This window comes from Eumetopias jubatus, unplaced genomic scaffold (assembly GCF_037043125.1).
Source record: "Eumetopias jubatus isolate StellerSeaLion01/CBP00866 unplaced genomic scaffold, mEumJub1_p1.0 scaffold_6, whole genome shotgun sequence".
NCBI classification, from domain to species: domain Eukaryota; kingdom Metazoa; phylum Chordata; class Mammalia; order Carnivora; family Otariidae; genus Eumetopias; species Eumetopias jubatus.
This window is the reverse complement of record NW_028274812.1, coordinates 43624596-43648147: the sequence shown is the minus strand read 5'-3', so window position 1 is coordinate 43648147 and position 23552 is coordinate 43624596.

The window sequence follows — 23552 nt, the reverse complement described above, 5'->3', positions numbered from 1 at the left end:
GGAGAAAGATGGTCTCTTCAATAAAGGGTGCTGGGAAAACTGGACAGCTACATACATACAAAAGAATGAAACTGGACTACTTTCTTACACCATACATGAAAAGAAACTCAAAATGAATTAAATACTTGAATGTAAGACCTGAAACCATAAAATTCCTAGAAGAAAATACTAGGCAGCAATTTCTTTGACATCAGGCTTAGGAACAGTTTTCCAGATATGTTTCCTTAGGCAAGGAAAAGAAAAGCAAAAATAAACTATTGGGACTAGATCAGAATAGAAAGTTTTTGCACAGCAAAGGTAACTATCAACAAAATGAAAAGGCAACACCTATTTGAATGGGAGAAGATATTTGCAAATGATATATCTAATAAGGAGTTAATATCTAAAATATATATAAAGAACTTATATAACTCAGCTCCAAAAAACCAAGTAATCCAATTAAAAATGGGCAAAGGACCTAAATAGGTATTTTTACAAAGAAGACATATGGCAGGCCAACAGATACATGAAAAGATGCTCAACATCACTAATCATCAGGGAAATGCAAATCAAAACCATATGAGATATCACTTTATACCTGTCAGAATGTCTAGAATCAGACAGACAAGAAATAACAAGTGTTTGTGAGGATGTGGAGAAAAAGGAACCCTCATACACTGTTGGGAATGCAAACTGGTGCAGCCACTATAGAAAACAGTATGGAGGTTCCTCAAAAAATTAAAAACAGAATTACCACATGATCTAATAATTACATTACTGGGTATTTACTCAAAGAAAATGAAAACACTAATTTGAAAAGATTTATGCATCCCTATGTTTATTGCAGCATTATTTACACTAGCCCAAAATATGGGAGCAACCAAATGTCCATCCATAGATGAATGGATAAAGAAGATGTGGTTATGTGTATACACAGACACAGAGACAGACAGACTCACATGTGCACACACACACACACACACACACACACACACACGCGCGTGCAGGAATATTACACAGCCATAAAAAAGAATGAGATCTTACCATTCGTGACATCATGGATAGACCTAGAAGTTATTATACTAAGTGAAATAAGTTAGACAGAGAAAGACAAATGCTGTATGATTTCACTTATATGTGGAATCTAAAAAACAAAACAAATGAACAAACAAAAGCAGAAACAGACTCATAAATACAGGGAACAAAGAGATGATTGCCAGAGGTGAGGGGGGTAGCAGATGGGCAAAATGAATAAAGGGAGTGGGAAGGTACAGGCTTCCAGTTATGGAATAAATATGTCACAGGAATGAAAGGTACAGCATAGGAAATATAGTCAATGGTATCATAATAGTGTTTAATGGTGACAGATGGAGCTACACTTGTGGTGAGCAGAGCATAACATACTAACTTGTCAAATCACTATGTTGTACACCTGAAACTAATGTAACATTGTGCCAACTATACTTCAATGGAAAAATAAATAAAAGAAGGCAAGAAAGTTAAAAGAAAAAAGAGAAAGTAAGACAAGTAGAAATCACATGATACAGATCTAGAGATAAACCCGAATATACAATCATAATAACTCTCTAGCTAAAGGCAGATTTTGTCAAACTATATAAAATTCTGCACTATGCTCTTTGTAGGAGATATACAAAAACATAAAAAAATAAAAAATATTGAAAATCAGAGGACTGAAAAAACATACAGGAAACATCTAAAGGAAAACTGGTATCCCTAAATTAATATTAGACAAAATATAATTTAAGGGTCAAATATGAAGTCCCTTCATGATGGACAGAGTTAAATTCAGTAGGAGGATATAAGAAATCAAAACTTATATGTATTTAATTAAGTCTCAAAATATAGAAAGCAAAATGGACAGAACTACAAAGATAAATCCGTAAGCGTAGTGGGAGATAGTAAATATCTCTTATAGTAAATGACAGATAAAGCAAACAAAATATCTGTCTGGATAGAAAAGATTTAAAGAGCAAAATCAAGAAACTTAATCCCTCAATTTGGAGTATACACTTTTTTTTTTTTTTGAGAAGCACACATAAAACATTTTGAAAACTGACATTGTGCTAGGTCATAATCAGAGCTTCCACACCCACTGTATATAAAGCCTCAAGTCAAAGAAATGGTATCACATAGATCACTTCTCTAACATAGTGCAACTAACTTAGAAATCATTAAACATAACTTAGAAAATCCTCCATATTTAGATATTTTAAAAAAAACCATGTATGTGTAAGTTTCAAAAAAAAATTGGAAAATATGGAGATCTGAACAAATAAAAATACTACCCATCAAATCTTTGGGGATTCAAATGAAGTGGATTCAAATACAGAAAATTTATTTTAAAAAATAAGAAAGGCTCAAAATTAATGAGCTAAACCTCTAACTTAAGAAGTTAGAAAAATAGAATAAACACAAAATACAGGAAGAAAAATGCAATTTGAGTAAAAATAATGAAATAGAAAACACACACGATAGAGAGGATCAACAGTTCAAATTTGATTATTTGAAGACTAAAAATACAGCAAATCTTTGGAAAAACTAAGGAAAAAAGGGAGAATATTCTCAAAGAATATCATGAATGAAAAGAAGGACAAAACTGAAGATGTCGAAGAGTCATCATGAAAAAAAGTCAACAAATTGTAAACCTAGATGGAATGAATACATTCTTATAAAAGTACCACTTGCCAGGTACACCTGGGTGGCTCAGTTGGTCAAGCATCTGACTTTGGCTCAGGTCATGATCTCAGGGTCCTGGGATTGAGCCCTGCATCAGGCTCCCCATTCAGTGGGGAGTCTGCTTGTCTCCCTCCTTCTGCCCCTCCCCCTGCTCATGCTCTCTCTCTCTCTCTCAAATAAATAATTAAAATCTTTAAAAAGAAAAAAAGTACAACTTGCTAAATCTCTTCCAAGAAGAAATAGAATCTGAACAGTCCTATAACCATCGAAGAAATAGTTAAAAATCTTTGCACAACGAAGTGTTGATCTTTAGATAGTTCTAATCTTACACGAACACTTTCAGAGAATAGAAACTGACAGAATACTCCCCAACTCATTTTATGCAGTCAACATTACCTTGATGCCAGATCTAGACAAGGACATTACAACCAAAATAAACAGTCACTCTCAACCATGACCACAGGTACGACTCCTTAACAAAATTCTTATTAGCAAACTGAATCTGAAAATGCATAAAAAGATGGTATATTATGATCAATTATACTTGTCCCATGAGTGTAATGTTGTTCACTTTTAATTTGTTTCTACCTCATAAACCAATTAAAAATCATGTGAGTATTTCAACACATGAAATGTAAAAAAAAAAAAAAAAAACAACACTAGAAAAACTCAACATTTAGTCAGATCAGAAAAATTCTTGGCAAACTGCTAACAGTTATTGTCACAGCTTGGGTTCCTCAGTAAGAAGAGTCTGAGATGGAGATTAACATGCAGGAGGTTTATTAGGACTTGTTCTTGGTGTCAGTACCTCTGGAAGGAAAAGGAAGGAGGTAGCAGTACATAGAGGGAGGAGAAGCTGGGTTGCAGTGTAGCCTCTGTGAAAGCCTCAGCCAACCCTAGAGAGAGCTCTGAAACAAGGCTGGTGCTTTGGAATTGTCCGGAACTGGAAAGAGTAGGTAGCGCCTTATCTCAGGTCAGCCTGCGGTGGGCTGCCCAGGAAGTAGGTGTGACATAGGCAAAGGGACTCTTTAGCTGAAGAAGGCAGACAGTTGAGGGCTGTCTGTGAGCAGGACTCCCAGCTACTGGGAGAATTACTTCAGCTCAGAAGGGGGCCTCAGAAGCCCACTACGGTGTCCTTTCCAGGCATGTGCAGAGAGCCTACAGCAGATGTCATATTTAATGTTAAAATGTTGAAAACATTCCCTTTAAGATTAGAAACAAGACAAGGAGGCCCGTTATCACCATTTCTATTTGGTATTATGTGGGAAGGCATAAAAAAGCAAAGGTTTAAGGATTAAAAGGGAAACAAAATGAATGTGATTTGCAGGTGGTATTTATTTTCTTCCTAGACAATCTACAAATAATTGTAATGAAGAGTTTGTCAGAGTTGCTGGATGCAAAGTCAGTATATATAGGTCTGTGTATATATGTGTGCCAATTGCATTTCTATAGTCAAGCAATAATTTAGAAAACCTTATTTAAAAATATTATGAACAATGGCATAAAAATATAACGAAATAAATTTAATAAAAAATATGTAAAACCTTTATGGAGAAAATGATAAAACTTTATCAAGAGTTGTTAGAAAATATCTAAATAAATGGGAAGATATATAATGTTTATGGATAGAAGACTCTGAAATAAATATATTAGTTCTCTCTAAATTGATTTATAGATTTGATGAAATTCTAATAAAGCAGAAGTACCAGTGTGGTTTTTGTGAAATTTGACAAGCTGATGTGAAAATTTATATGGAAGAATATACTGGGGAGGAAGAAGAAATATGGGAAAGCTTGCATTACCGGATATGACTTATTATGAGACTATATAACTAAGAATATGATGCTGGTACAGGATGAGACAGACAAATGGAACAGAATGGGAAATAGAGTCCAGAAAGAAATCTGTACATTTATAGAAATTGGATTTGTATAGATCATTGGGAAAGAACAGATTATTTCATAAATGGCTTAAGGACAATTTGGTTTCAAAATACTTTTTAAAATCCTGAAAATAGATCTTTATCTTATACCATAAACAAAAATCCATCTAGGTGGTTAAAAACTTAATGTGAAAGGCACAACATACAATTTCAGAAGAGCATATAGGGAATATCTTCAAATTCTTGAATAAGGAAGGGTTTCTTAAAGAACACAAAAGTGCAAATTATATAGGAAAAGATTAACATACTCATCTACATTAAAATTAAGCGTCCAGGTGATAAAAGATACAGTAAAGAGAGTAAAAAAGCAACCCCCAAGTTGGGAGAAATTGTTTGCAGCTCATATTATGAACAACAGATTAATATCTAGAATATAAAAACTTAGAAGAATCAATATCGAAAAGACACAGAAACCAATATAAAAATGGAGAAAACATGTGAGCCAGATATTTACAAGGAAGGAGAACAGTCTATAACCAGAGGAAAAGACGTCAACCTCACAAGTGATCAGGGAAATGCAAACTAAACTCAAAATGAGCAATGTTAAGTTATTAGTTATCTTTTTCTCCAAAATTTAACAGCTTAAAACAACAACAAACATTTATCCCCTCACATAGTTTTTGTGGGTCTGGCATTTGAGAGTGGCTTAGCTGCGTAATTCTTGACCAGGGTATCACATGAGGTTGCAGTCAAGAAGTTAGCTGGGCTATAGTCTTCTAGAAGTTTTACTGGGACTGGAAGATCTGCTTCCAAGATGGCAGGAACCAACATCAGCTTGTTAGCCATGCAAGTGAGCTTTGTAGAGAAACTGCTTGAGTGTCCTTACTACGTGGCAGCTGGCTTCTCTTTGAGCAAATGATCCAAAAAAAAGTCTGGCAAAGTTGTAACGTCCTTTATGATCTCACTTCAGAAGTCCTAGTCTATCAGTGACGCAATATCTTATTGTTTAGGTAGATCAGCTGTATTTATTGTGGGAGCACAGTACGGAAGGAGATAAAGATCAAGAGGCAAGATTCACTGAGAACCATCTTGGATGCTAGCTACCACAAGTATAATTGCACATCTAACAGAATGCAAACACTTAGAAGCCAGCCACTCCCTGTCATGAGAGGGGACAAAATTTCACTCACTTAGGACCACATGGGGAAAACTCAAAGCAGAAGAGTTACCATGTTGTATGGGCCCCCTATCTTCTTACCATTTTTCTGGCAAGAGAGAGCCACCAGGACCATTAAACCACATTGTTTCTCCTTAACCCAAGAGGATAGAGCAATGAAAACTCTGTCATCTTCATGTGCGAATATAAGCTGGCACAACTATGTTAAGAAATACTTGCATTTCCTAGGAGATTTGAACTTGTACATAACCTCCGATCCAAGAAACTTCACCCCAGATATGTACATTAAAAATAGTTTTTCATATGTGCTCTAGAAAATATGTTCACAGAAGCCTTATTCTAAATAGCAAAAATTCATAAATAATCCACAAACAAACTAATTATGGCATATTTCCTTAAGTGAAATAGTATAGTGTAATGCAAAATGAATGAACTAAAGTATATGCATTGATCTTAGTTAATCTAAAAAACAATTGTTGAACAAAACATACAAGTGACAAAGGAAAATGCACCATTTATTCTTTAGAGATCTATACACATGAGATAAAACTATAAAGAAAAGAGAACGATCAAGACAAACTATAAGATGGTTGCTACTTCTGTGGGAGAGGGATCAGGAAGTAAGAGAAGGCCACTGGTAATGTTCTATTTCTCAATGCCATGCAAGTTTATTATGATTCTTTAAACTCGACAGAACATTTTATACAGTCTCTTTGTAAAAATGATATGCTTCACAACAAAAAATTGCAAATTAAAGTGTTCTTAAAAAGAGACATAATTTAAAATGTCAGGGCTATTTCAGTGAGAGAACAAATTGTTCTCAAATATTCATCATTACACATCAAGTATCACTTCATCCTCCATTCTTTTTCATCAAAACAGAAAAGCGTAAATATATCAGGCCTGAAAAAGGGAGCTGAGTTTCCTCAATTCACAAGTGTTACCAAAAAAGTTATGGTAATTTGTCCTCAGAGATACTTCTGATTCATTGTCTGGCTCCAGATCTTTGTTATGTATTTTCAGGAGAGTGGTTAAAATAGACTGAGAATAGTAAGCCCAAGTCTAAATTTCTGCAAAAGAAAGATTAGAATTTCATTGAAATTGATTCACTAGGTGAATTCTACTCTTTTTCAGGTCCTTGACATCCATGCCATTTTAATATTAAAATATGTATTACTCTATTCTCCTTAATGTTCTGCAACTGTTTCAGAATAGAAATCTCATCAACTCCAGATGAGTTACCCAGATGGTCCTAAATATTGGGGTTCTCCTGTTGATAAAAGATTCAACAGCGAAAGAGTACTTCCAGAAAAACAGTACAATTTTTCTAATGTGTATACTAATCACTAAAAATTTTTTTAAACGAAATGCCTTCTAAGGTGCAGATAGCTTTCAATAATCTATACCCATTTTAGCTGCATAATTATATCAAAACAATTCATTGTCATTTAAAAAAAAATTGACACAGGGCGCCTGGGTGGCTCAGATGGTTAAGCATCTGTCTTCGGCTCAGGTCATGATCCCAAGGTTCTGGGATCGAGTCCCGCATTGGGCTCCCTGCTCCTTGGGAGCCTGCTTCTCCCTCTGCCTCTCTCTCTCTCTGTCTCTCATGAATGGATAGATAAAATCTTAAAAAAAAAAAGAATATAAAAAAATTGACACAGATTTGATAAACCTGAGTATCAACAGAGTTCTTTGGATTCTTTCTTTCTTTCTCTTTCTTTCTTTCTTTCCTTCCTTCCTTCCTTCCTTCCTTCCTCCTTCCTTCCTTCCTTCCTTCCTTCCTTCCTTCCTTCCTTCCTTCCTTCCTTCCTTCCTTCCTTCCTTCCTTCCTTTCTTTCTTTCTTTCTTTCTTTCTTTCTTTCTTTCTTTCTTTTTTCATTTGACAGTTTGTATTTCACTTGATTTGTCCATTGGCAATGGTTCGCAGAGCAGAGCTGCAGGTCACCAGCCAGGGTGGTTTCACACTGGCTTCTGTTTTCTGATCCGTTTGTGGTGGCAGTGCCCCTGGACAGGTATGTGGGAACTCACGTTTCGCCCCTGGCTCTTCCATTTAACTACTTCCAGAGTTGTGGCGAGAAAACTGGGACTGCAGAAATCCCAAGTGTTGCAAGATATCTTTTTACCTCTGATTCGGGCAGTAAGTGCTGCAGACACAGTAACATACGAGCCCTAGCACATCTAAGGTTGGCTTCGGGCCCTTGTCAGTGTGGGTGTCCTACAAAAGCAAAGGCCCTTCATCATGGAGCTAAGTACCCACACCTGGCCCAAGGGTCTGAGAAGCTGAGGGATCCTAGGAAGGTGGAACAGTGGCAGGCCTGGAACAGTGGCTATTGCCTTACAAGCAGCAGGTGAGCTAGCAAATAAGCAACAATGGGTGTGAGCTACCCAAACCAATCCGACCGATTAAAACTATAAAAGGATTTACTGGAAGGATATGGGGTACCTCATTGAAGTGAAGAAACAACAGACCAACCAGACTTTTGGAAAGGGCAGGAATTAGGATAGATCCAGGAGTCTAGGTCGTGAGACTTAGAGAGTATTTTTTTCCTAGGCACTATCATCAAAATAAATTTACTCAGTATTTTTCAGTTCTTGTATCACTGTGCTTAACTTTCAAATTCCTGCTGTAGTTTGGTCTGGTTTGGGAGATGTGACTACTTCTTGACAAGGGGAAGTTACGGTGTGATGGACAATGTGACCCAAACTGCTACGGTGGGACGTTCGCGGTGGGATGAGAAGAGATCCTGTGTTTTTCAAAAGAAAATCAGGGGTTGTTATTAAAGAATGTCGACATTGATGTTGGGCTGGCAAAATGGCAGATATCCATTATAACCCTTTTATCAGAAATTAATTTTGCTGTATTCTTACCTAGAACCATTGTACAGTTTAAATGAATGCTACAAATATTTGGACCCTAGTCTGCTTGGGCTGCCATAACAAGATCCCAAAATTGGGTGGCTTACACAACCGAAATTTATTTTCCCACAGTTTTGGAGTTGGGTCTAAGACCAGGGTGCCAGCACGGTTGAGTTCTGGTGGGAGCTCTCTTCCTGCTTATAGATGGCCACCTTCTCCCTGTGCCCTCACATGGCATTTCCCGTCTCTCTTCCTCTTAGAAGGTCACCAATCCTACAGGATCAGGACCCCACCCCCATGACTTCATTTAACCTTAATAAGGTCTTAAAAGTCCTATCTCCAGATACAGGTATATTGAGGGTTAGGGCTTCAACCTATGAATTTTGTGGGGATGCAATTCAGTCCTTGGCAGGTACCTACTAAGGGGCTCATAATTTGCTAAATAACTCACTTTTGATGGTCTTCTTGTCCTCATGCACAAATTTGATTGCAATGTCTGGTGACTGAGAGCCATTTCCTGTCAGGGTTTGTCAAGCTCTATGGAGAGTCTTGCCTTTCCTCTTCCTGGACCAAGAGACCCTGTGCCCAAAGTGAGAGACCCTGCGTCTGAGGGCTCGTCCGTCTCTACTATTTTTCTTCAGTTCAGCTCTACAGCAGTCCCTGCTCCAGTCTTGGTAGCATCTCCTCTTCTGTTTTTCTGACACCCTAACAGGAATTACTAAGAGAGGCCATGTGGAATTGTGGAAAGATGTGGAAGTCAGAACACCTGTGTTCTATTCCTAGCTCTAGCACTTACAAGCTGTGTGACTTTAGGGAAATCACTTCACTTTTCAGTAAGTTCATTTATACCACAAAAGTGGGTTGCTTTCTTACCTACAAATTTGGGGCTAGGCAGTGAGAAGTCAGTGGTACATGCTGTGAAGGAAAAGTGTAGGATGCTATAGAACATGTGGGGAGGGTGAGGAGCCACCAACTAATCTGGCAGTGTTGGTCACAGAAGGCTTTCCGGGGGAAATGACATCAGATAAGAGAAGTGAAGAGTGAGCAGGAGTTGCCTGGGAGCAATGGAGGGGGCAGGGTGGGGGAGGGGAGACACACAAGGCAGAGGGAAGAGCATGAGGCCAGGCCCTGAGGTAGGAGGGACCTGGCACACTGAGCTTTTGCCTGGATCAAAGAGAGGCATGGCAAGAGTCATTCATGTAAAGCAAAGGTGGGCAGGAAGGCAGGGGTAAAAGCATGCAGCCCTCAGCCCTGCCAGAGATTTTGTTCTGTGTCCCAGGACCTAAGGTGAGAGTAGGGGAGAGGCATCTCCAATATGTGTTTTCAAAAAATCGCTCAGACTAGAATGTGGAGGACTGGAGAGGGGGAGGGGTGGCTATGGCTCGGTCAGCGGTTTGGGAGAGGATGGGGCGAGAAGAGATACATAAATGTGTTAGTCATTTCTAACCAAGATTACTATGTCTGCATGTTGTATTCTATCTACCTGATTGGCTCAGAGTGAGCTTTATGAGTCATGCAGTCAACAACATCAATTGAACCAGGCACTTTTCTAGGTGCTGAGGGTACAGCAGTGAACAAAACACAGAGTCTGCCCTCACGAAGCTTCTTTCTAGTAAAATAGTTTACGTTCTAGTGGGGTTGTTGTAGGGTCAAAAGAGATTTATAAGCTACCCATATGTGAATAGTGACTTGGGATCTCTAGCTCACTGATTTCTAGAGAACACTGGTTTTCAGCTTCCTTCCTATATTAGTTTCCTATGGCTGCTATAATAAAAAACCATAAACTTAGGACACCAAAAATGTATTACCTTTAGTTCTGGAGGTCAGAAGTCCAAAGTGGGTCTCACCGGGCTAAAATCAAGGTGTTGGCAGGGCTATGTTCCCTCTGGAGGATCTTGGGGAGAATGTTTCCTTGCCTTTTCCAGCTTCTAGGGGCCACCTGCAATCTTGGCTCATGGCCTTTCCATCTCCAAAGCCAGGAACGTCCAGTCAAACCTGCCTCACATCCTGTCACTCCGACATTCACTCTCCTCCATCTCTCACTTAGGATTCCTGTGATTACATTGGGCCCATCAGGGGAACTCAGGAAACTCTCCCCATCTGAAGATCCTTCACTTCATCACGTCGGCAAAGTCCCTTTTGTCATATAAGGTAACACACCCATAGGTTCTGGGGGTTAGGACATGGACACCTGGGGGGGTGGGGGGCATTATTTTGCCTACCACTCCCTAGTGCAGCTTTAATGTTTCAAATCATGATGGAATCAAGTTTCCTCTTCCGTCTTTTTAGTTTTGTTCTCATGTGTTACTGAGCAGTAAAGGGAAACACAGCGACATACAAATTTGGACAGTCTTTTTTCTTCCCCGTGTCTGAGAGATTTCAAGAGAATCCCAGAGAGCTTCCTCTTTATGAGAGGGTCAGGTGTCAAACCTACAGGCCTCTCCCAGTGCTGCTAGGGAGAAGAGCTCAGCAAGTCATTTCTGGTTATCACAGCTGACTCACTGTTCTCAGAATATTCCAGCCAGTATCTACAAACCTTTAACTATGAGTGCTCTGTTGAGCAAGATTTCCTCCCTACAGGGTTACTCGTGGCTGGGGGTGGGGGGGTGGGGGGAGAACATTTAAAGAATATCCCCTGACACATTTTACAGCACAGAGGTAGGAAAAGATTCAGGTGAATAAGAGAAGATAGGGAACTTTGTGTCCTTATGGGGGAAAAGAGACAAACCAATTCCTTAAAGTATTATACTTTGCCAAAATGCTATTAACGTATGAGGAAAAAACACTTCTGGGGATTGTTAGTGACCCATTTAAAAGGAAATTAATTGGCAGGATATAGTTGTAGAAGTCTCTCCAGTGGCCACTCTGGAGGAACAGCTCTGATAAGGAAATAAAGGGTTGTGTTCAAGTTCTCTTTTTCCCTTGAAGCAAATGACTAGGGTTTCCTGATTCCAGGTAAAAAACTCAACAACTTAGGAACAGTGAGTGAAAACTTACCCCCTTCAGAGGTGCGATTGTGTGAAATGTGAGCCTGCAATGGCCTCGAGGTGCTGGGGCCTCCAGGTCCGGTGAGTGAGACAGTTTAAGGGCTGGGGGTGCAGGGGCTTTAAACCGTGTGGTGGACATGGGCTCGAGGAGGATGGGTACTAGAATGTTCAAGAAGACAAGGCCATATCTGAAAGGACAATGGTACAATTTGCCCTCAGGAGTTGCCTCCCATGTGACAGGGACAGGACTTGACCACAGAAAGGTATGCTAACAAAGGGGACAGGAGAATGGACTTTCTGGCCAAGTGTCTTTCTTGTTTGCCATCTGCCACACTACGGGGTCATGTGATCAGAATTGCTTCTTCAGTGAAAATTATTCTCCATTTTCCCCGGCCTGGTGAGAAGGCCCTTGGGAGAAGCTGCCAATGAAGTTTAGGTGGGACGGGCCTCATCTTTGAAGGACAAATGCACCAGGAGCACCCAACAGGCAATATCCACTTTGCTACACTCACAGGGCATTTCTTTCTTCCTTTCTCAGCCATTTTCAGAACTCTGCTCTCTGCTTTCCCTCAGTGCTTGTAATCAGCCCCTTCTCCTCCACACCTTTCTGCTGTTTGCCACACAATGCCTGCAACCCTCTTTGCTCCCCCTTCGTTCTCCGTGTCGCGGTCTCAAGTCTCAAGGGCACCAGCCGAAGAACAGAGGCTGCTTCTGCCAGAAGTTGAGCCTCCTTTCCCACACTCCAAGCAGGAACATGGGAGAAAGGGGCCGGGGGGTGGGGTGGGGTGGGGAGCTGTCTTTCTTTCCTTTTCAGAATCCTGGCATCAAAACCCTGCTAGGATTTATGTGCATTGTGCATTGGAGTCTACAGCCCATGTCTTTCTATTAAAGCTAGAATTGATTCACTAGGTAATAAATTGGAGAATCCTCCCCAGGCTTCCCAGCAAAATTACTTATGCTATTAGTAGCACTAAGCAGCCTTTTACAAGTGGAGATAAGCTACCCTGAAGTTCTGTCTTTCTGGCTGCATGAAATGCCAGGCTACCTTACATGGCTGTGAGGAGGTGGCAGGCCCAGACGGGAATGTGGACATTTGCGCCTTGAGTCCCTTACTTAGGTCTGTTCCTATGATGAATCCATCTTTAATGCTTTCGCTAGAAAGCCAGCGCTCATTAAGACTGACTAGACACAGAGGGCAAAACATAACACGTTTACACTCTGACTTTGCTGTAGGTTTTGGTGACCTGCCTACCCACATTGCCCTGGTGTTGATCTTAAAGCAAAGCTGCTCTGTAAATAAATCACCGGGTGTCCCCGTCCAAGCGTCTGAGAGGTCTTTGTCACCCCGTCTGTCACTTCTCCCTCTGGCGGCCTGCAGTTTTGACAGTTGGGTGCAGGGCTGGCACAAACCTGAGCAGCCTGGTTGCACAGCTGCTGAGCCGCTGACTGGGAGATCAGCTGAGCTCCTTTAAAAGTCTATCTCCGGGCCCCAGAGGGGCAGGTCCTGGAAAGGGGCTGTGTGATAGAGAATTAGTAGCAGCTTGTCCAGTAGACGAGCTCAGAAAAATTTTAAGTAAAATCTTATATTATTGTTATTATGGTCATCTCCTTTAAAGAATCACAACGAACCCTTTTTAAATACAGTTATCCCTTAATTTTATCTCTTCGAGAAGTGCTGATTTTTGTATGTTGGAAAATAGTTCTTCCCTGGGAGAATAGGGTACACGGGTGAGGGAGCCATTTAGCAGCAATATAGTTAAAGTGTTAAGAGTTAATCATTTCTATTCCTACTCCCAGTAAATCTGTTTTGTGTGTCCCAGCTTGGAATGTTCTGGAGGACACGGAAGAACATCTGAAGACAATATATCAGCGAGGCAGCCCGGGCCTCCCTGAGGTGCGGTATTTGTGGATGTGGGGACTATTGAATGGGCTGGGGAAGGACGAGGTGACCTTGCAGGTCTGATGGTTTCACATCGTTTCTTCCTGTCCTCCGGGAGAAGGGAGGTAATGAAAAGCAGCAGAGAACATGTTCTTCAGAGACCAGAAGCAACAAAAAATAGAAAGGGTAAGGAGATGACTTTATCTACTGCAGCCCACACTTAATGTTCTTCCTTTTCTCAGGGATGGAAATGACACTGAACATTTAACAACACACAGGGAATGCAGTTCCTGCTGGAACCAGAGGGGCACTCCGTAGACAGGAATGGACTGAACACTCTAAACCAAGCCGCACAGAGAGAAGGAGTTTGTTCCGGTTATAAGACACACAAATGAATTGTCAGCCTAGCCGTAATCATTTCTCCCATACAGCGTGATGCTTTAGCATTTACAAAATACAACTGCTCACAGAGATCCTGCAGGGTGGGTATTATGGGTTGAATTCTGTCTCCCTGAAAGTAATGTTGAAATCTTAACCCTGGTGCCTGTGAATGTGACCTTATTTGGAAGTAGGGTCTTCGCAGATGGGCTCAAGTTGACATGAGGTCAGACTGAACAGGATGGGCTCTAATCCAATGACTGGTGTCCTTACAAAATGAGGACAATTTAGATGCACATAGAGAGAAGAATGCCATGTGAAGATATAGATACAGAAGGGGAGACAGCCATGTAACAATGGAGGCAGATGTGGGAGTTATGCAGCTGCAAGCTAAAGAGGTGAGGGTTACCAGAGACCACCAGAAGCTAGGAGAGAAGCACCGAACAGATTCTCCCTCTGAGCTGCCAGGAAGAAACTGATCTTGCTGGGATTTTGATTTGGGACTTTTAGCCTCCAGGATTGTTACAGAATACACTTCTTTTGTTTCAAGCCACCTAGTTGGCAGGATTTTGTTACAGCATCTCCAGGAAACTAATACTGTGGGTATTATATTTTTATCTTATAGAAGAACACAGGTTTCAGAGATGGTAAGAAAGTTGCCCAAGATTACACAGCCCAAAGAAGGTTAATAGGGAGACTTAAAACCCAGAGCTGTGACTTCAAATCCCAGCGCCCTCCCTCCCCCCATGAGAGGGTCTGAAAACACCTAGCATGGAGGTGAATAAAATAGGGATATGTAGCAATTTCCATGTGGGTATATACTCAAGAGAATTGAAATCAGAGATATGTGTAGCCCCATATTTATAAAATCATTATTCACAGTGGCCGAAAGGTGGAAGCCACACAAATGTCCACGGATGGATGAATGGATGAACAAAATGTGGAATATCTATGCAATGGAATATTATGCAGCCTTAAAGAGGAAGGAAATTACGACAAATGCTACAACATGGGATGAACCCGGAGGACAGTTTGGTAACTGTAATAAACCAGTTACAAAAAGACAAATACTGTATGATTCCATTCACATGAGGTATCCAGAGTAGTCAAATCTGCAGAGACAGAAAGTTGAGGGCAGTTGCCGGGGACGGGGGAGAGAGGGCAATGGGGAATTGTTCAATGGGGATAGAGTTCAGCTTTATAAGATGTAACCAATCTCCAGAAATCTTTTCAACAATATAAGTGTACTTAATACTACACTATACCCTTAAAATGGTTAAATGGTAAATATTATGTGTATTTTTGCCACAATTTTAGAGACAGAGAGATGTGGCTGGGGCTTATTCTGCTAATAGGATGGTTAGCTTGGCCTAGCCACTAGAAGGTAGCCAGGTTGCACAGGCTGGTTTCCTCACACAAGAAAATAGTGTGCTGTCTGTCTGTGACTTGCCCCCGGTGGAAGCCTTCAGAGAAGGGAGGTTCACCTGCCTCTCTGCAGGGGGCCTGAAAGCCCACCTTCTGACAGTTGTCAGGTTTTCCCTTCACACCGGCACACACTCTGCCACTGTTACTCCAAATGCTGTCAGAGGCAGCATGGCACCTGCCCTGGAGACTCAGAGAACTATGTTCTCTCAAAAGATTTGAGGAAAATGCCCTTTACTTGTTGGTGGAAGAGTGATTTTAATTGCACCACTTCCTGATTTTGCTGGCTTGTGGTGAAGAGGAGTCATGAGGGGCCCTTTCATGGACTATTCCCTTCACCGCCAGTCCCATGCTCCTTGGTAGCACAGCTCTGGCCCACCGACTAAGAGATGGCTTCCACCCTCTGGTCCTGGATGGGACCTGAGTGCTGAGCTGCTGTGAGTTCCTGGGCTCCTCAGCACTCTAGGTGAGTGGTACGTGACTCCATTTTGTTTGCACCTTCACTTGTCTTTGTGTTGCTGACACATAGTTATAGTCCGATTCACTTGCCATTTACAACCCATTCTACTGAGAGTTTCAGGGGTACAAAGGGGCTCCCTAGATACATAAACATCATACTGTATATGAATGTGTTGGTTACTCTACATCTGGCCCTTTAGATCAACTCCTTGCCCTTCTCTGCTGACCTCTGGAAGTGACATGTCCAGTGCTCCCCATGCTCTCTGGCTTCCAGTTGGGTTCAGGCTCTGGGAGACCCTGGCGGGGGACAGCAGGCATCCATGGGAGGTATGGCCTCTGCCCCCTCCCCATGGCCTGTGGCTGCATTCCTCTGGTGAGGCCATGGTGTCTGTGGGTGTAGAGCAGGGTGGCCTCCGGTGGCTTTGGCTTTCCCAGAGTTCCAGCGGTAGCTTCCTCCTGACAAAATGAAAACAATTTAGTAACGAGTCTGATGTCCTTTATTCAAGCGAAAACAATCCATGGATTGGGGGAGCACCGTGGAGCACTCTTCCAAAGGACTCTGGGCCAGGGTGAGTTTTATAGAGCATTGGAAGTGGCAACGTGGAAATAGGGCAGGACTGACTGGGGCTGCATAGCTGACCTTGTTTAGAAAGATCAAGGAACAAGGAAATAAATGTTGATCGGCTGACTGGATATACTGGGTTTCTGGTCAAGTGGAACATTTATTACAACACAAAAGATCTGTTTGCTGACATAGCACTCTGGACAGGAGTGGCTCCACCTTGGGCCTAGAAATTTATGTCAATGCTCCTTTTGCCCTTTAGGCTTTGGGGTGTAACAACTTACTGTGGGTGCTAGGCCCTGGCTGTTTCATTATCGTTTGCTGGTTCTTTAATTCTGGCCCACACCTCTATAAATAGCTCTATTACTAAACTCTTCCATTACTCCTTTGAGTACCGTCTGAGTCCTGCTGAGATGCTGACTGATATATAGTGAATGCCAGGAGAAAAAAATATTATCACAGGGAACCAAGGGGCTGGGAAAGGATAGGTAATATAAAAAATACAAGTCAAAAGTTGACTGATATACTGAGGTTCTCCGACTCACTGACTGGAATTTTTAACGTGAAAAGCCCAACAGTTCTACCGACTTGATTCTGTGGCTTTTTATTTTTGGTCGTCTTAAAACCTTTTAAGTCTTCCATATATTCTGACCATGATTCCTGTCCACAGGTAAGTGTGAATGTTTCAAGGGCGAGCTGTTAGGAGGAGCTACACACTGGTGACCTAGTCCAAAAGAATAATATTAGTAACAATAATAAGGACAGCAAGAGAGACAGCTAACCTTTATTGTTTATCATAAGCTGGGAATTGTGCTCAGTTTCTTATATAGCATCTCATGGAATCCCCACATCAGCTCCATGAAGCAAACACCCACATTTTACAGATGAGGAAACCAAACTTAGAGAAGCTAAGCCTTTGATTTAGATTTTACAGTTAGATTTCCACCCCAGGCAGCCTGGTACAAGAGCCAGGGTTCTTAGCGACCATGTGATTTTCCCCAAACGTGGCTCTTGATCCACTGGTGGTGTAGGAAGCAATTTGAGGCCAATGTATGGGGAAGAGTTTGATTTGGTTAGTTCAGTGCTTATATTTAGGATGACCTTCTATTTTTGACAAGTGATACTGGTTTTCCCTTTTCAATACTGATTTAGTTTCCCTTTCCAAATATTGTGAAGAGAAAGACTGCATACATTTAAAGAAAAATATTAAGGAATTATGTAGGCTGAGTGTGGATGTGGCCAAAATTATGACTGAAGCTTGGGGGAACACTGTATCACTCCAAACTAGCCCTCAGTGAGGTCCACGTGTCGACACAGAGCAAGACTCTGCTAGAAACTAAAAAATTAAATATCTATCTGCTCCCAAATGCCTTTCTGATTAACATACCCATATTTTGCCTATTTCTAGAGACCGTTTGAATAAAGCTTTGCCACAGCGAAGGGTTCTTTGCTACCATTTGGCTTATGGAGAGTTGACAATGAAGGGAATAATGTCAGTAGGACATGGGAGTTGTGTTGGTTCATGTGTAACTTCCTAGCCGAGGGAGGCTGGACAAGTAATCACTGACAGGAGAGGAAAAGTCCTCGGCTCCCCTGTTGCATAGATCGGAGTCCCTCTTGTTCTCCTGGAATCACACGGGAGTGCCCGTGACTGGGCTCCCCAGCCTTGCATCTGCAGCATCCTTGCCCTCTCCACATCTTGGCCGCTGCATTTCAAGGAAATCAAATACAATTTCTCACCAGGATAGGGCAAGGGCCACAGACCCTAATTAGAGGCACTAAGACACCCTGTAAGACAATGGCGATCTATGATTCATGGTTCTTACCTGCTCTGGGTGCCCCCAGAATGTGCCGCCTTACTGCTACCACTGCCATCGCCGCCACCAACATGACCACCACCGTTACCCCCACTGCCACCGTTACCACCCCCACCCCCCACCCCCATGGCACCCTCCTCCTGAAGCTTAAGTCTCTTCCCAGTTCCTCAACCAATCCTGACTCAGCCAGCGAAAATAATCAGGCCACACATTAGTGGCTACGTAATAGTGGCAGGAAGGGAGGTATTCAGCATGAGCCCATCTGTGCTGTTGGTCTGAGCCATTATACACCCCAGTACTGACCGCTGGGCTTCCAACTAGTTCTGTCCCTGGAAGACTTGATTCTGACTGGGGGTGGGGGTGGGTGAGGGTTTTTTTTTTTTTCCTTCCAATTCCAAGTCCTCATTATGTGACTCAAGAGGAAGCCTCCAGCACGGATTTTTTACTCCTAGGCTGATCCTTGGGTCATAGCCCTTCAGAGCTGAGAGACTGAATTATAGCAATAGGCCAGACCACATGTAAAAATCTGCAGCAACCTGCCCAGGAAATCAATCCCCTTATCTACAATAAACAACGCAGAAAGCCAGTCTGCTCTAAGTCAGACTTCTAGGAAACCAGATTGCTATCTCTACTGACAATCCAAGAAAGTGAACAAAGCCTTCTATAACAACTGGCCCCAGAAAACCAGGACTTGATGGATAACTGACAGCTTCCCTAATTTTTGTCCTTGTTTTTAACTTAGGACCAACCACAGAAAGCCAAATACGTACCCCTTACCAGTCATGCAGGATGCCCCACTTCTAGCGAGCCTGCCTACAGCTTTCCTGGACCAACAGTCTCCAATCAGGGCACACCTGAAGTCCTCACTTTCTTCCGCTCTAAAGCCTCCCAACCTCTGTCTGGAGTCTCTGGCAAAAGGCAAGTGATGGTGGCTGACTCCCTTGCTATAGCTAGCTCGGAACACACAGCCTTTGCTTTTCTCATTTGGTTGGTCTTTATTTCCACAGAGCCCAACGCATGCTTACGCTCTCATGCCCTGCCTGATGATGAGACTCCAGACCTTAGATTCTCCTCTGTGGACAAGATTTCCATCCTCTTCTGGGGAGAAGAGTATGGCCAGCAGAGTGCGTCATATTTGCACTTTTCTGGAGAAGGGCCCAGGCAGGGCTCGGCCAGACTCCCGAGTACGATATGGGGGTTGCCTGGCTTCTTTTAAGAGCCAGTGACCAGGTAAGACTGCAAAGACTGGGGTTTAGCTCTGGTTCTTTATTTCCCGGTTCTACCTACCCCTTGAGGGCTGGGGCCCAGCCTTACCACTGCCAATTCCTCCTTCTCAAGGATTAAAGCCTGTCTTATGAACCCAAGCCCGCTACAGTGGCCCCAATCCCCAGTGGACACATTTCCTCTCTGCCACCTGTCTCTGGGGCCAAGTCCGGCTGCGTGGATTCTCCTCATCCCCCCCACCTCGTCTGCCTCCAGGGATCCTCGAAGCCATTTCTTTCACCTTCCGCCAGCGCACACACTGTTGCTGCCTGCATCCGAGGCAGGACTAGCCAGCTCTGTTCTCACAAGCCGCCCAACACAATCTTATCTGAATCACTCTGTCTCCCGGCCAGGCTTGGCTTGGGCCACGTTTTGGAACAGATTGAGAAGTGACCACAGGATGGCACTATCAAGCCACCGGTGCTCGGAGCGAGCCAGCAAACCAGGAGGTCTCCAGCCAGCCCAGATCTGTAATTTTCTGTTTTTGTTAATGTCAGGTAACTGAAACATGATAAGGGTCAACAACCTCCAGAAAATCTTAATATTATTTTGCCAGGAACTCTTCCTAATCAACGGCCATTGGTGTTTGACACTCGGCAAACATCAGTCAGCTAGCCTTCCTCTGCACACAGACCCCTGCCCAAGGCCCTCTTCGCTTTCCACCCACACACGCATGTTCTGTCCTAAATAGTCTTCCAGTTGCTGTGAACCCACAAGTACACACACAGAGATTTAAGAAAGATTAAAATGTCTTACCTAAGCATGAGCGAAATGATTTCTCCTTTTGTTTCGGTCTATCATTATGCTAAGTAAATAGAAGCCTTTTCCCTTTCCATATACGTAGCAGGGCAAATCACATGCCTCAATGAAAACTGCCCACATCTAGAAAAATCCCTCAGCTTGCTCTGGCCGATTAGTCATTACATATTTACACAGCATGGGCAAGCTTGCCCAGGTAATCACACAAACATTTGATATTTTCCTACACCTTCCCCGGCTGATTCAGATTCTTAGGAATTGAGGTTTGTTTTGTGCATGCTTTTAAAAACAGCACTGGTAAGATTTTCTTGGACTTCTTATTTTTTAATGTGTTGAATGATAGCCTGATACTCTCTGAGCTCTGTGTGAAAGACAGCAAAGCACAGTGGAGAGAAAGACATCTTTAGGATCAAGGTGGGGAGGAGGGCTGACGCGAATCCTGGCTCAACCCTTAGGTTCTTTGTGACCTTGGCCAAATGTTCTCAACTTCTTTGCCCTTTAATATGCTTATTTGTGAACTGAAGTAAAGAGTTTTTGACTTCTAAAGTTGTTTGGGGGGACTGAATAAGATAATGCAAGTCTGGGGGCGCCTGGGTCGCTGAGTCATTAAGCGTCTGCCTTCGGCTCAGGTCATGGTCCCAGGGTCTTGGGATCGAGCCCCGCATCGGGCTCCCTGCTCCGTGGGAAGCCTGCTTCTCCTTCCCCCACTCCCCCCGCTTGTGTTCCCTCTCTCACTGTGTCTCTATCAAATAAATAAATAAAAATCTTAAAAAAAAAGATAATGCAAGTTTGCATAGTGGATGCTCAATCATTCGTAAGTAGTATTCCTCTGTGTAGATTGGATGATCACAGAGCATAACCTACGGTTGAACAACCGAAAGATCAGGAAGATTCCTGGTGCTCCTTCGGAAACCCCACATGGTGATTAAAAGCATGGCCTTTGAGTCAAACTGTCTGGATTCAAACCCTTGTTTTGCCACTTTTGTGGCAGACAAATTCAGAAAAGGTTAAGATAAGCTTCCCAAGCTTCAGTCTTCCAGTTCGTAGTGGTGATAACCATATTCCCTGCCTCAACACTGAGAAAATGCAGGTGTTAAGGGTGGAATTTTGTCCCCCCTCAAAAAGATGTCGAAGCCCTGATCACCAGTACCCAGCCAGGGTGACCTTATTTAGCAACAGGCTCTTTGTAGATGGTCAAGTTAGCATGAGGTCATTAGGGTGGGCCCTAATACAATGCAACTCGTGTCCTTATAAAGGAGGAAACTTGGACACAGAGAGACACTCACGCAGGGAGCACACCATATGAAGGTGAAGGCAGAGATCCGGTTGATGCACGGACAAGCCAAGGGATGCCAAAGATTGCCAACAAATCACCAGGAGCTACGAAACAGATTCTCCCTCACAGACCTCAGAAGCAACCAATCCGGCCGACACCTTGATCTCAGACTTCTAGCCTCCTGGGCTGTGAGACTCTACATTTTTGTTAAGCCACCCCAGGTCGCGGCACTTCGTTCCAGCAATCCCAGGAAACGAGCACACAGATGTGCTAACCCAGTGCTTGGCCCCTGGGAAGCACTCAATACCTGTTAGCTATTACTGCTCTTGCTGTTGGCTGGTGAGACCTCTCCCCCTTCCCAACATCGGCTCCTTTGCACAGGAATATTCCTAGCTGCTTTCTCCTGCCTGGTGACTAGAACCTGCATTTTGTTGTGATGCTTAAATACAAGCAGAAAGGAATATATAAAAGATTTCAATCAAGCTGCTGTGTAGATTTTTTTAAAAATCTGGACACTTGGAGCAGAGCATCGCTAAACAGAAAGCCCAGTGCATAAAGAATGATTTTAGGCAAGGTAAGGGTGGAACAGAACGACTTCTGTAATTGAATTGTGAGGTGTTCTGGCAGGTGCTGTGCTCGTCGCCAGCAGGAGACAACTAGCAGTACGGAGGGAGGGAAATGCCATCCTGATTTGCTGTTTATGTATCTCCAGGGAGTGGAGGTTCACCTCATGAAAAACACAAGATTCCTAGCACAGCTCTGTGCTAGCAGCTTTGTTTTACACTTGTGCTGTGATAGCACAAGGAAGGTAGTTTTATTCTCTCATTTCTTGATATGACCTGTCCTGCTGGTGACACGGCAGAAATCTTGACTGATGTGCTCTGTGACTTGATTTTGGATCTTGGCATCCGGGCTGGCTCTAGAACGACCTACACATCAGAGAAGTTCACACAGCTTCTGACTCCCAGGGGGTGTTCAATAATAACCATGTGTTTTAAGACTAAATGAATGGCAAAAATAAATATGTATTTTCTTAATACTTGATACTGGGCCTTAAAGATCCTTAGGACAGCCCCACAGGAAAATGTGCTTTAAAAGTTTGAGGTAGAAAGCACTGGTGGTCTTACTTTCTGGCGAAATTAAAATTACAAGCATTTCCTTCCTCCCATACATGCTGTGTACAAACAATCCCTAGAAATGAACTGTCTGGAGTATTTTATTTCTTAATTAATCCAGTTTTGCTGTTTGGTATAAATAGGATGATGTTTAGGCTGAACGAAAGAACAGGGAAGTTTAGGGGATACAATCCAAGAAGGAATTTCAACTCCCTCCACATCTGCTGCTCTATTTTGCTTTAAATTAGATTTTAAAATTAATTTAATTTTTCATTTGAAGTGGCTCAGCTTTCTCTCACCCTTTTCTCTTCTCTTCCAGCAGCTGGCTCTCCTGCCTGTGTCCCTGGTCCCTCCCTTGGAGACCAAACACCACTTTCTACATCACCTGATAATTCTTTTTCCATTTTATATATATATACACATATTTTTCATCAGCTAGCTAAGACAGCGAATGTTTCAGTAAGAAGAGCATGACAAGCAAGATTTTTATCTGCTGACTACAGATACCATGCAAGAAAATAATGGTAAAATAAAATTAGGGAATTAGGAATAAGAAAATTATACAGAAAAACAGAAAGTAAAGACTAAGTTAGGAAAAACATGTGTAGGTGTTGGGGAGTGGGGTGGGCTACATAGTTTCTATAATTAAGCTTTGGATATGACTCTGAGATTCTTAAAAGTTCAAGGGTCAAAGGTCAGTTACAAGGATTTTTTGGTTGTTTGTTTGTTTTTTGTTTTTTGTATTTTTCATGATCAGAGAGAACAGTAAGGCCTCTAAAAGATGACATGTGGAACCTGAAAGTTTTTAGCCCCGTCAGCATGTGGGTACAATGAACAAACATTTTCATTAATAATACACTTTCCTCTAACTTCTGGCCCCCATTTGTCAATCTTGGCATGTTTCTTATCTTTCGCTTACTGCTCTCCTCCATTTTCCTATCTCACCATATGTCCTCCAGTCGTCCTCACAAACGGCAGCACCAGCAACCACCAAACAAGACTCCGTTTGTGCAGACAGACCTGGGTGATGGTAGTCACCCA